Raw genomic sequence first — 13,228 nt, 5'->3', positions numbered from 1 at the left:
TGTACTTTCCAGTCCTGCCTGGTCCCAGAATGTTGTCAGATGGAGCCCCCCTATTTATGGAATGGCTCCACTCCCATCACTCACTACAGGTCCATGTAGACACCCTGCCAACTCAGACCTCCGTTCTGCTCGCCAACCCCTGAACTCAACGTAACTGTGCCTCTAGTGAGGTGAAGTGGCGGGACCTTGGATGCCTTGGGAAGTTGCGGCAGGACCCTGGCCAATTGCAGCAGGACCCAGACCAGTCTTGGCAGGACCTTGGCAAGTTACGGCCAGAACTTGGCCAGTCATGGTGGGACCTTGGCCAGTTGCAGCAGGATCTCAGATGATTGGCAAGTCACCTTAATTCTTCTTAGGACGAGAGAATTCATCTCCCTCTGTTTGGGGCTCCCCACTCTGTATTGTGTTGAATTCTAAGTTGACTATCTCAGGGATCCTCTGTAGCCAATTGTTATCTATCTGCCATCTTTGCTTTTCCTCCAGTCCTCCCAAATTTAAAGACCCAATCCAAAAATGGGCATCTGAAATAAATGCACACTGTCAGATGAAGAAATGCAAATGGCAAATAAATACATGAAAAAATGTTCAGCATCACTGGTCATTTGAGAGATGCAAATTAAAACAACACTGAGCTTTTATCTCACCCTGGAAAATGGTTATTATCAAGAAATCAACCAATAAAAAACACCAGAGAGGCTATGGGGAAAAAGGAACCCCTCTCCACTGCTGGTGGGAATGTAGACTGGCACAATCAGTGTGGAAATCAGTGTGGAGATTCCTCAGAAACTAAGATTGGAGGCCCTATTTGACACAGCTTCTGGATATCTGCCCTGAAGACTGAAAAACATCACACCACAGCGATACATGTGTACTCATGTTTACAGCACCACAATTTTTAATAGCTGAACCTTGGAAACAACCCAGATGCACATCAACCAAGGAGTAGATAGAAAGATGTGGTATTTTTATACGATGCAGTATACTCAGCCATAAAGAAGGGTAAACTTGAGACTTTTATAGATAAATGGATACAACTCGGGGCCATACGCATAAGTGAAATAAATCAGACTCACATGTGTAAACACTGTATTGTTTCCCTAGTGTGAGCAGCTGAAAGAGTAAATGAGATCCAAAATGTATAATAGATAATGGAAAATGGGAAGAAACCATTCAGACAGGAAGAGAAACTGGGATGGGGAAAGGAGAAAAGAAAACAAAAAGAAAAAGAAATGTGTATGCAAAATAGTTAAGATAGTTCCACTATTAATTTCTCAATTCATTGGAAAAAAGAAGATTTGTTCTAATATTGTTTGGGTAGCTGAAGTTTTAGCTCAGCAGTGTAAGTGTCTGCCTGGCAAGTACAAGGTGCTGAGTTCGATCCCCAGTACCAAAATAATAACAATAATATAATAATAATAATAATATTGTTTGGACAGTTAAATGCCTATATCTTGTACTCTGAGTAGCTAGTTTAGAGATAACAATATGCAATGTATTAACTATTGTTACTGTCTTATTGTTTTAAAAATTTTTTTCAGTTTAAAATTAAAAAATTGATTCTGGTACAAAAAAAAAGGAAGGAGAAGAAAAGAAAGAAGAGAAAGAAAGAAAGAGAGAAAGAAAGAAAGAAAGAAAGAAAGAAAGAAAGAAAGAAAGAAAGAAAGAAAGAAAATTGAAAGGAATTTAATTTCTTATTTAAAGAAATTTCATTGAGGCATGATTTTTTTTTTGAACCTGGGGCCTTTGTGCTGACCTGCATTCTCAAGACCTTGCTAAATTACTCAGCCTGCTCAAACCTGTGGTCCTGTCTTCTTGATCTCCTACAGGTATCTATCACCATACCTCTCTTTACTGAGGTATAATTTATATTCCATAAACTCACATTTTTATGATTTTTAGTAAATTCATATAGTAGTATCACTGTAACACAGTCTAGAAGTCCCCACTCTGTAATTCAGGCTGGCCTTAAACTCATTTGTAGCCCAGGTTTTCAGCTCACAGCAAAACCCCTGCCTCAGCCTCCCGAGTGCTGGGATTACAGGCATGTCCCACCGCACCCAACTACAGTCTAGTTTTAGACTCTCATGTCACCCTTTTCCCCTCCTGGCTGTTTGCAGTAAACACAGCTCTTATGGTGAGACTAAGGCACTAATCTGCTTACTCTCTCTGTACTTTTGTCTTTTTTAGAAATTCCAGTAAATAGAGTCAGACAATATGTATTTTTCTTACCGGGCTCTTTTCTCTAGACATAGTTTATGTTTTGTCTGTGTTAGTGCATACCTTATTCTTTTATATGTATTAGTCATAGTAGCGTATGAATAAAGTTCATATTGATTTCTAACAGCCTTGCTGAGATATAGTTAATGTAGTATACAGTTCATCTCTTTCTTTCTTTTTCTTTTTTGTGTCAGGAATTGAACTCATGACCTTGCACTTGCCAGGTAGACGCTGTGCTGCTGAGGTATATTCCTGGCCTGCTCATTTTTACTTATGGCTGAATTGTATTCCAATGTAGGGATATATAATTTTTTAAAATCCATTCACCCTTTGATGGACATTTGTGGTCATGTATTTTGAAGTTCGCATATTTGAAGCCATTACAAATAGTGCTGCTGTGAACATTTGTATCTAAGTCTGTGTGGACGTAGGTTTTTGCTTCTCCTGAGTTTGTAACTAGGAATGTATCACTAGGTTGATTTTCTGTGTGTTTATTCATTTGTGACAATGCTGGACTGATTTATAAAGTGACCTTACCAGCAGTGGGTGAATTTTCCAGCTTGGCTACATTTGGCCTAATGCTTATTATCTATCTCTTTAAAAATCCCATCCTCCTGGTAATGAAGTGGTACCTCAGCATGGCTCTAATTTACATTTCCCTAATGACAATAATTTCAAGTATTTCTTTCCTGAGCTTGTTGGCCACATGTATATATCTGGAGAAATATCTACTCAGATGCTTTCTCTATTTTTAAGTTAGACTGTCTTTTTATGTAGGCTTTTAATTGTACTTATTCTACATATAAGTACCTTACCAGGTATATGCTTCACAAAATATTTCTCTTATTCTATAGGTTGTCTTTGCACTTTATTGATGATGGTATTTGAAGTACATTAGTTTTTAATTTTGATAAAGTCAAAATTATCTACTTTTTTTCTTCTGTTGCTCATAGTTTTTGGTGTCCTCTGCTAACTTTTAGGTACTTTTTTTTGGTAATAGTGGGGATTGAACTCAGGGCCTTCTGCATGCTAGGCAAGCACTCTACCACTGGGCTACATCCTCAGCCCTTAGGTGCATTTTTTGATTGATTAATTGTGTGTGTTGTAGGATTTAACATAAACATGCATTCTACTGGTTAATGTACGTGTCTTTGACTTCTAGTAATCTAGGTTAATATTGACTTAGTTCTACTGTAATGCAGCAACTTTGTTGATATATAGGTCCATACCCTGTATGTTCTTGCTTTCATATATATTGCATCCATATGTGTTATAAACCCAGAAATGTAACTTTTTTTAGTTGGAAGAAAAGATGAACCAAAATTTAGGTCAGTAGTAGCATGCAATGCAATATTGTAACCATTGTTAATCCCCTATTAGCTTGTTTTGAAGTTCTGTATCATTGTTTCTATGGTTTTTTCTCTTTAAAATGAAAACAACAACAACAACAAAAACTATAGCATGTAGAGATGGGAGATAGGGAACAGAGCTTCTATGTGTAGATAATAGTGGGTCTTTTTCAAGTCCAGGAGCAGCATAGAAATAGTAAATAACTTTCAACCTCCATGGAGGAAATGAATGCATTAGGAATAATGCTAATAGTATAAGAAATGCAAATACAGAATGAAAATTAGTAGAGGGAGAAAGGAAGGGAGAATATACAACAATATCAGTCTACCAGTCTGCAAAAATGGGAATGATAAAGTCTATTAAAGGGAGAATAGAGCATATACAATTAGACATGAGTCAAAATGGATCGGTGAGTACAACATAGTTAAATGTACTAAATTTGTTCACTAAAACATTGTGCAATCATATTAACTTACAACAGATAAAGCTACATCAACATGGAATAAAAAGTAATGGGAAAAGATGCAGTGAGCAAATACTAACCAAAAGAAAGCTTTCTATAACAGAGAAAATTTAAAAACAAAAGAATTATTAGAGGGAAGGAGGGACATTAACATCTTAACTACAAAATATGAAATAGGCAGAATTATAAGAAGACATGAAAGATCCTTGAAGTTTCTTTTTGTTTGTGTTGGTTTGTTTTTTTTTTTTTCTGTTTTGTTTTGGTGGAGATACTGGGGATTCAAACTCAAGAATTGCACATGCTAAGCACAGGTTTTCCCACTGAGCTGTACCCCAGCCAAGACTTTGACACACCTCTAAAAGAGGTGGTTTTTTGTTTTTGTTTTTTTTTAAAGCTGGTAGGTATGGTGGTCCACTCATCCATTCCTATAAGCCCAGCATTCAGCAGGAGCCTAGGAAGTGATGAGTTCAAGGCGAGTAAGAGATAAAAGAGGAAATGGTTGATTCAGCTCATGGTTTCAGAGGGTTCAGTCCATGACCTTGGCTCTAACACAAAACAGCTGGGCTGAAGGATGTGCCGGAGCAAAACTATGCACTTCCTGTGTCCAGGAGGCAGAGCAAGAGGAAAGAACACCAGGGAAGAAGGTGCTAGGAGCCAGGTATAGTCTAGGTTGCGCCCCTGTGACTCACCCAGAGACACCCAAAAGTGTACTTTACTAATCTGCTAGGCACCTCTTGACCCAGTCAAGTTGACCAGCATAAGTAATAGTCACATGTGCAAACCATTTTCAAAGAAAGTCTATGCATTTCTCAGAACTGACGTTTCGGCTTGGCCAACATTGGACTAATGATGCTGAAATTGATTAGGAAGGAACTTTTAAAATCACACACATAAGCTTTAAAAGTAATCTCTTGAATAATTTACCAGTTTAGGAGGAAATCACTGCTGCAAATTATGTGGTATTCAGAACTAATTAGATAACAAAAGTATTTCTCAGATAGTTCGAGAAAGGAAAACCCAGACTCATTTTCCTATTTTTACTTCCCACATAACACTGTCTGAAGACCTGACTTCTGACCACCAAAATGTGTGAGATTTCTCCTCACCAGCAATCAGATCTCTTAAGGTTACCAATAAGTGACCCCCAGTTCCATTCCCCAGGTAAAGGACTTGGCCTGATAAGCCTGCCTCCCCTCAGAGGCCAGTCACAAGTCCCACCTTGCAATTTGTGTTTCTCAACAACTGGTTGTAAATTGTAATCACCATGAGTTCCTTCTTGTGTTCAGTTAACTTTCTAGGGCAGCTCACAGAACTCAGACATTTTCCTTACCTTTACCCTTTAGTTATAACGGATACTACAGAGGCACAGATCAATAACCAGATGGAAGGTTTACATGAGCAAGATGTGTGGAAAGAGAGGCCACCATGCCTTCTCAGGGGGGCCATGCTCCAGCCACCTGTATGTGTCTGCAAGCTGGGGGGCTCTCCGCACACCTTGTAGGGATCCTTAGGGAGGCTTCTTGATATAGGCATGGCAGCATATTAACTCAGTCTTCATCCTCCTGTGACTGCTAATCATGGTATGTTAACTTGAACAGATTAAATAATGCCTAGCAAAGTGGTAAAGCACAGTTCTGGATGCATCTGTGGATGACTGACATAAAGGGCAGCAAACGAAGAGAAGACCCCTGGTGGCATCAGCCAATAGGTTTGTAGCTGAGATGGAATAAAAAGGGAAAGAAGAAAGTATCATTGTTTTTGGAAGAGCTCTAGTCTTTGCCATAACATTTGGGCATCAGTCTCTAGTTTCTTCAGCTTTCTAAAGCAGACCTACACTAGGGACTCTGCAGTAACCTTCTGGGTCTTAACCTAGACTGGAGAAGTTTTTTGTTTTGTTTTGTTTTGTTTTGTTTTGTTTTTTAAACAAAGGCTGGTTTTATTTTCCCATGGATTGTTTTTAAAATATAAAACAAAGATAAAACATATTTCAGCCCTGCAACCTGCCAGCATGCCTCGTTTCTGCAAGATGCATGCCAGACTATGAGACTAAATAGCAAAGAGTTTTTAAGAGCATTGGTTGGGAGAAATAGAGAAAGCAGACCTCAAGGGAGACTGGGAAAGCCCAGAAATTGAACTACATCCCTAAACACTACAGCAGTCCTTGTCTTTTCAGAACTTCATAGGTTTTCTTTTTATAACATTCCCTCTGGAGTCTTCATACTCTTCCTCAGTGTCAGGCTGCCATCATTCTGAAGCCTTCTGCAGTTTCAGCCTGGCCCACAGGGGACAGCATCTTCAATCTGTGTCACATTAGCAAAGTGAGCAGTGTTCCGAGCGCCCAAACACCACCTGCAGTAAACATGATGCATTCAGTGAGGTGCTGCTGGAAGGCCTTCGGCCTCGGTAGGTGTGGCTCCCACAAATCTCACAATTGGACTTGATGTTTAGGCAGTGTAGCTTACACAGCCAGTACAGGATGGGCTTGCCATCCCCTCCAGGGCTAGGTTTTGGGGGTTGTAATGATCTCATTCTCTTCACCTCCACTTTCACTCTCACTGATGGGCTCTTCCCCCTCCTCTTCTTGCTCTTCTCCTGTCCCATCTTGTTTGTGTTGCACATTTTCACGGGTGAGCTGTCGCTGTTCCCCAAGAATCTCAACATATTCATAGATCTGGGCTTCTAGGAAAGCAATGTCTTTGTTCCTCTCAGGGTCTCTCTTAGTGCCCTTTGCTTTGGGAGTTTTGGCAAACAGGGAGTCATCCAGTGATACCAAGATCTTCACTTTGGTGCTAGACATCTTCTGGTCTGGCTCTTCAAGGGTCCCTGGCATTTCAGGTCTAAAACTAAGAGTGCAGACTTCCATCTTTCTAGCCCCAGAAAGGCCAGCTCCTCCCAGGAGGCAAATGCAGACAAATTGAGACAGAGGCCAGCATGGGTCACTGCACTGCTGGCCTCTTTTGGCCATCCGGGAAAGGTATGGTTCTCTCATCTCTTCTCAGATTCGGTCTGTATCATCCCAAGAAGTTCATTCTGATCTTTTTTTAAAATTTAATTTAAAGAAAGACTAAACAAAATAGAAAATGGGTAGAAATAATACATAATTTCAAAGAAAAAAATAAACAATAAGAAATCACTAGTTGATGATTACAGATTATCTTCTTACAAGTAGTTATTCAAGATACTAAAGTGGGGCTTATTAAGTGGGGATTCAAACAGTGAGATTGCAACCAGTTCTGTTCAACTATCCAAAAAAACCCTTAGAAATATAATCCTATACACTTAAACAAACATGCAGATGTTGAATAAACCCAAGCAGGCTAATATCACTTCGAACAAAGAATAATACTATTGCTCAGCACTGGGTATTTTAGTGTCTTGTTTTCTTCAAAGTATCTGTTTATTTCATCATGTGTCATATGATCAGTTCTCATAAACTGTTTATAGATTCTACACATGCATTAGTCTTAACATTTATTTCTATCCTTTCTATATTAAAGGGAGAAACAAAACAAAGCAAGACAAAACAAAACATATTCCTATAAACACATGAAATGAAATAAGCATATAAGATTGTTGTACAAAGAGTTCTACCATAGTTCCTGTGTTGTCTCTTGTTATCTCCAATAGAATTGGCTATATCCTCAGACATAGCATAATTGAATATGTCAGTACATAACAGTATTAATAAGAACACAACTTTGTATACAGTACATAGAACTCCAAAAACCGGCAGTTATCAAACCAGGATGTGTATCGTTGAGTCTTGTCGTCTTCAGTGTAGTTGCCTATACTTTCAGACTTGATACTATCAATCATATCAGTTTTGAATAAAATCTTCTCGGCCTCATTTCTGTTATGCTCTTTTGTTGCCGTCAGTTGTCTGTTTATCTTCTTCATTCTGTTTTCTGCTCCATTTGTTGAGGCCTCTCTGCCACTGTCCTGGAGTCCTAGTACTTTTTCTTTATAGGTTATCTGTTTCTTGTCTCTAACAGCTTGTAATATTCTGTTCTTATATTGAATTTCTGGGATCTTGATTATTATATGCCTGGGTGTAGCTCTGTTTTGGTTGTAGGTGGCTGGAGTTCTGTATGCCTTATATATCAGAATATCATTTTCTTTTCCTATGTTTGGGAAGTTTTCCTTAATTATTTCTGTGAATAACCTTTGTAGTTTCATTGTTTGTATCCCAGCTTCTTCATTTACATTCTTTATTCTCAAGTTATAGATCCTTTTGCCATCTTCTAGCCTTTGTATTGTTACTGCTTGTTTCCTTGTTATTTTTAAAAAGTTTTCCCTTTCTACTCCCACATTGCAAAATTGTCCTCCAGTATGGATAATCTGTCCTTAGTTTCTTTCAAGCTGATTTGCCATCTTCTCATAGAGTTTTTAATTTCCTGGTGATCTCTTTGAATCTGCTTCATGTATTCTATAATTCATTTATATTCTTCACCAAATGGTTCTCTCCTTTATTGAGTTCCTCCCTTCTTCTGTGTCTGCTTGAGGAGTGCTTAGTATCTCTTTTATTAATCTTCTTATATCTTGCTTTATTTGGCTAAATATTTCACTTTTGAACTCATCTATGAGGTCCCGAATATATCTCTTTATGTCCACTGGCGCTGTGTCTGTTATTGCATGTTTGCTGTTCTCATTCTCCTTGTATTTACCTGTCCTGGTCAATGTTCTCAGGGTTGGGGCCTGGGGACTTTTTGTTGTTGCTTCCTCTTCCCATTTTTTTTTTTTTTTGGCTTTTTCCAGGAGGCCCCAGTTTCTTTCTTAGTTGGTTACAATTCTGAAGCGCACTGGCTAGATGACCCTTCCCACTGCAGTGTGCTAATAAGTTGCAGACAGGGACAGCATATGCTGGCCCCTCCCCTCTGGATCAGTCAAGCTGCTGTGGCCTGCACTACAGTATTACTTTACACCACCTCCCCTCTGGACCAGCCAAACCTCCGAGGCCCCACTGGGCCAGTGTGGTTAGTGTGTGTCACCACTGCAGGGACTTGACCTCACATAACCTATTGGGTCCCACTGCGTCACATGACCCAGGTCTAGCTCACTCCACCAATCCCATTGGGGAAGGGAACAATTGACTGAAGTCAGTGCTGCCCCTTGTACTTGCCAGACCTGCCCGGTCCCTCCTCCTGGAGGTAAGGGACTGGGACTGAAAATGTCAAGCTTCAGGGCATAGCCTGGTCTTTCTGGTGACCTCACCCAGGAGTTTAACAATCACTTCATTAGGACAAAAGATGCTCCTGTCACCCAGAAAATTCTAAGAGATTACAATGCCAGGAACCAGGAGCAGAGAGCATATTTGCAAGTCTTTATTGTATCCGTAGTGTCACAGTCGTGACTTTCACTATCAAACAGCAGAACAAGTTTGAAAATAATAATGTGAGAAAATGAAATGAGGGCTGGGGATTTAGCTCAGTAGCATAAGTGCCTGCCTGGCAGGTGCAAGGTTGTGAGTTTGATCCTTGGTACCAAAAAAAAAAAAAAAAAAAAAAAAAGAAAATGAAATGAAATAATACAAATGAGTTAAAAAGCAGAAAAGAAAACAGAAAAAAATCAGTAATATCAAAAGATAGTGTTTTGATGAAAAATATAAGCAGCATGCTGGTGATCCAGAAAAAAATAGGAAAGACACAGATACTAGGACTAAAACAGTGAAAAATTATGTAATTGAGATTTTTTTTGTTGTTGGTACCAGAAATTGAACTCAGGACCTTGTGATTGCCAGGTAGGTGCTGTGCCCCTGAGCTATGTCCCCAGCCCCTGTAATTGAGGGTTATGTGGGGTTTTTTTTGTCTTGTTGAGACATGGTCTTGCTATGCAATTCAGGCTGGCCTTGGGCTCATGCTGTAGCCGAGGCTGGTCTCTAACTTGCAGTGATACTCCTAGCTCAGCCTCCAATATGCTAGGATTACAGGAGTGCACTGCTACATCCGGCTTGTAACTGAGATTTCAACAATAAAAAGAATGCCATAAACAGTTTCATTCTAACAAATTTGAAAATGTTGATTGTCTATTTCCAAGTTCATTTTTTCCCACAGTATTGATTTTTTTCCCACACCTGATTTTTAGTTTGGTACGTTGACTTCCTGAGTAAAGAAGACATGTATTAGCATTTCTTGCAATCAGGGCTGCTTCTATGATTATGTTCTGATCAGTGAAATAGAATAGATACCGTGTGGCAACTTCTGGGGAGTTTTCTGTAAAGTCAGATGGCACTTACTCTTCCGCCAATCAGCGAGCTGAAATTGGACATGATGTCTGGTCTGAAGTAGCCATATTGTACTGTGAAGTGGGAGTCACATGTAGAGGATGGCAGGATAGCAAAATAAATCTGTATCATTGATAATGTGTGTGTGTGTGTGTGTGTGTGTGTGTGTGTGTGTGTGTGTGCGCGCGCCTAGTGGCTAAGCCCAGGGCCTCACACGTGCTAGGCAAATGCTCTACTGCTGACTGTATCCATAACCCTTCTTATTTTTTGTTTAGGTCCTGTGTCATTAAGTTGCACAGGCTGGCCTCAAACTTGTGGTCCTCTTCCATCAGCCTCCCATGAACCTGAGATTACAAGTGCATACAGTCATGCCTGGCGGATGTGGTTGATTAAGCTACTAAATTTTGGAGGTGACTTTTTATTCAAGCAGAGTGAGACATTGAGATCAGTCATCAAAATAACCAGAAAATCCATGTTTCTAAAAGTATGTGAAATCTCCCTTCCAGCCAGACGTCTGTCCCGTATCCATTCCTGACTGCGCATTTTCTGTGCTTACGATGAAAGGAGGAATCACAGTGGTGGAGTCCCTGCCTTGCCGTGAATGCCAGGCTGCAGTTTCGGTACATAACAACCGAGGCTGGGATAGCTGCAGGTCACCCAGACTTAGGCCAACAGCAAGGTCAGGGAAGCACAGACAAACCACAAATCGCATCTGTGGCTGAGCGCTCAGACTGATAATTACAAACATTTACAGGATTCAGCCATTTAAAAATATATGCTTTTGATGATGAGTAATTACCCTTCCTGGAACTGAAAGGACTCTGCCTGTTGTCTTGGCCACTCTGCTCCCTGTCTTCTCAGAAGAGCAAGGCATCAGAATATCACCTGAGTCACGTACTATCCCAGCATGTTTCTGCTATTGATGGCTATTGAAAATGGGTGTGGGCATATGAGGTTTCTTTGTTCAATTTTTCCCTAGCTTGGAGCATGTTTAGAAATGTTTATAATAAAGCATTTATGGGGCTGGAGATTTAGCTCAGCGGCATAAGTGCCTGCCTTGTAAGCAGGCAGTCGTGAGTTCGATCCCTGGTACCGATAAAAAGGAAAAAGACAAAAAAAAAAAAAAAAAAAAAAAGCATTTATTTGCATGACTTCCATTTTAAATAATTTCCCAAACAATACTTCTTAGTTATTAGTGAGTCTTTTTTTTTAACCTCACCCCCCCCCCTTATTAGTGAGTCTTAACCCCACACTTGTGTTTGTGTTTAGGCACTCACAATGTAGGTACTTCCTACCACACATCCAGACCATTCCTCCCAGGAGCAGACTTTGATGCAGACATGAAGGAAAGGCTGCCATGTGTGTAGTTTGCTTGCAAGCACTCTGGTGGTGGAAGTCCTACAAGTACTAGTGGTGATGGGGTGTGGTGGTGAATGGATATGACATGGCCAGGGTCAGTAATGGGTGGACAGGACTATTTATGTGTCCTTATACATGGGAAAATAAGAAATTTCCATTCATAAAAATACTGTTTAAAAAGATCCATCTGCTTTCTAGCAATTGTCCATCATTGCTGAGGCCAAACACCTGACTCCCACAAGTTAAGGAAGGAAAGATTTATTTAGCTCACAGTTTGTAGAGGTTTCAGTCTACAGTTACTGGGCTCACACAAGGCAGCATGGCGGAGGAGAAATGGCCCATGGAGTGGCAGGCAGAAGGCAGGAAAAGCAGAAACAGCAGCAGCTGTTGGACTTCTTTCTGTCCCTTTGTTTTCCACCCATGCCATCCACCCTCTGGGAACTTTCACCCACACCCAGGTGGGGCACTTTTAATACTAGAATCGCATCCTGCATCCAGCCAGCTCTGAAAGGCTCCGCCTATGAGTACATCTGGGAGACAGCTGGATATAAGCCAAACAGTGTACCTCCCCCAAACCTGAAAGAAGATCCTCAGCTGTGGGTGCCCCACCTTCATAGCAGCATTATCCACAATGGCCACCAGGTGGCAGCAGCAGGTGAATGGGCGTAGTGTCACACACACAATGGAATTTTTTTTGGCCCTGAAAAGGAAGGAAATTCTGATTCAGGCTACAACATAGATGAAATGTGAAGACAGTGAGCTAAGTGAAATACACGGGTCATAAAAGGACACATACGATTTCACTTTCATGAGGTACCTGGCCTAGTCAGATTGGCAGAGACAGAAGATAGAACATACGCAGTTGCCTGGAGCAGAGGGTGAGGGTAGGAATGGGTTTTAGTGGGAATGGTGTTTCCATTTTGCAAGATGGAAGAAAAACTTTCTGAAGTGGGTGGTAATGCAACAATGTGAACATGCTTCCTGATGCGCAACTGTATACTAAAAATAATAGATTTTGTAAGGTACATGCCTGTAATCTACAGCAGTCTAGAAGGCTGAGGCAGGAGGATCTTAAGTAATTTAGCAATTTAATGAGATCCTGTCTTAGAGTAGAAAATGAAAAGGACTTGGGGATATTGCTGGGTGCAGAGGCTGTTAATTCAATTGCTAGTATTTAAAAAAGTTAACTTTATGTTATACGTATTTTACCATAATTTTAAAAAGAAAGATATGTCTAGGTTTTTAAATGATAGAAAAAATTGGGATGTATGCATAAAAGGATTAGGCATTGCTTGATCTCTAAAAAGGCTGGAAATTTTCACACATGTCCCCTGATAGATCAGTCACTTCCCTGCATAACTTTCCTGCCACCCAGGTTTGCCGACCTCCTCAAAGCTGACTGGGAAACTCTCCCAGCCCGCTCCTGCGAAACCCAGGACCAAGAGGCTCCTCGCCACACATCTTTTGGAGGAGGTCCACGAGTGGGAATAAATCCACCAGAAGTTAAAAATATCAGTGGCCATGTGAAAGCACATTCTTCACTCAACACAGCAGATGTTAGTTTGTAAACACAGCCATTTAAAGACAGGCAGGGCCAGATTACCAGAGGGGATGGGGCC

The 13,228-nt window shown here is 40.4% G+C and overlaps 1 pseudogene; it reads right to left on the bottom strand.

Annotated features, from left to right (window-relative positions):
* Window positions 1-6,179: 6,179 nt before the first annotated feature.
* Window positions 6,180-10,295, bottom strand: LOC100729820 (splicing factor 3A subunit 3-like; annotated as a pseudogene).
* Between the last annotated feature and the right edge of the window lie 2,933 nt (window positions 10,296-13,228).

Source organism: Cavia porcellus, unplaced genomic scaffold (genome assembly GCF_034190915.1).
Source record: "Cavia porcellus strain 051 isolate PalLab524CR breed Dunkin Hartley unplaced genomic scaffold, mCavPor4.1 scaffold_1, whole genome shotgun sequence".
In the NCBI taxonomy this organism is placed as follows: Eukaryota; Metazoa; Chordata; class Mammalia; order Rodentia; family Caviidae; genus Cavia; species Cavia porcellus.
The sequence above is the reverse complement of the archived record's forward strand: the minus strand, read 5'-3'. Positions and strand labels throughout refer to the sequence as shown.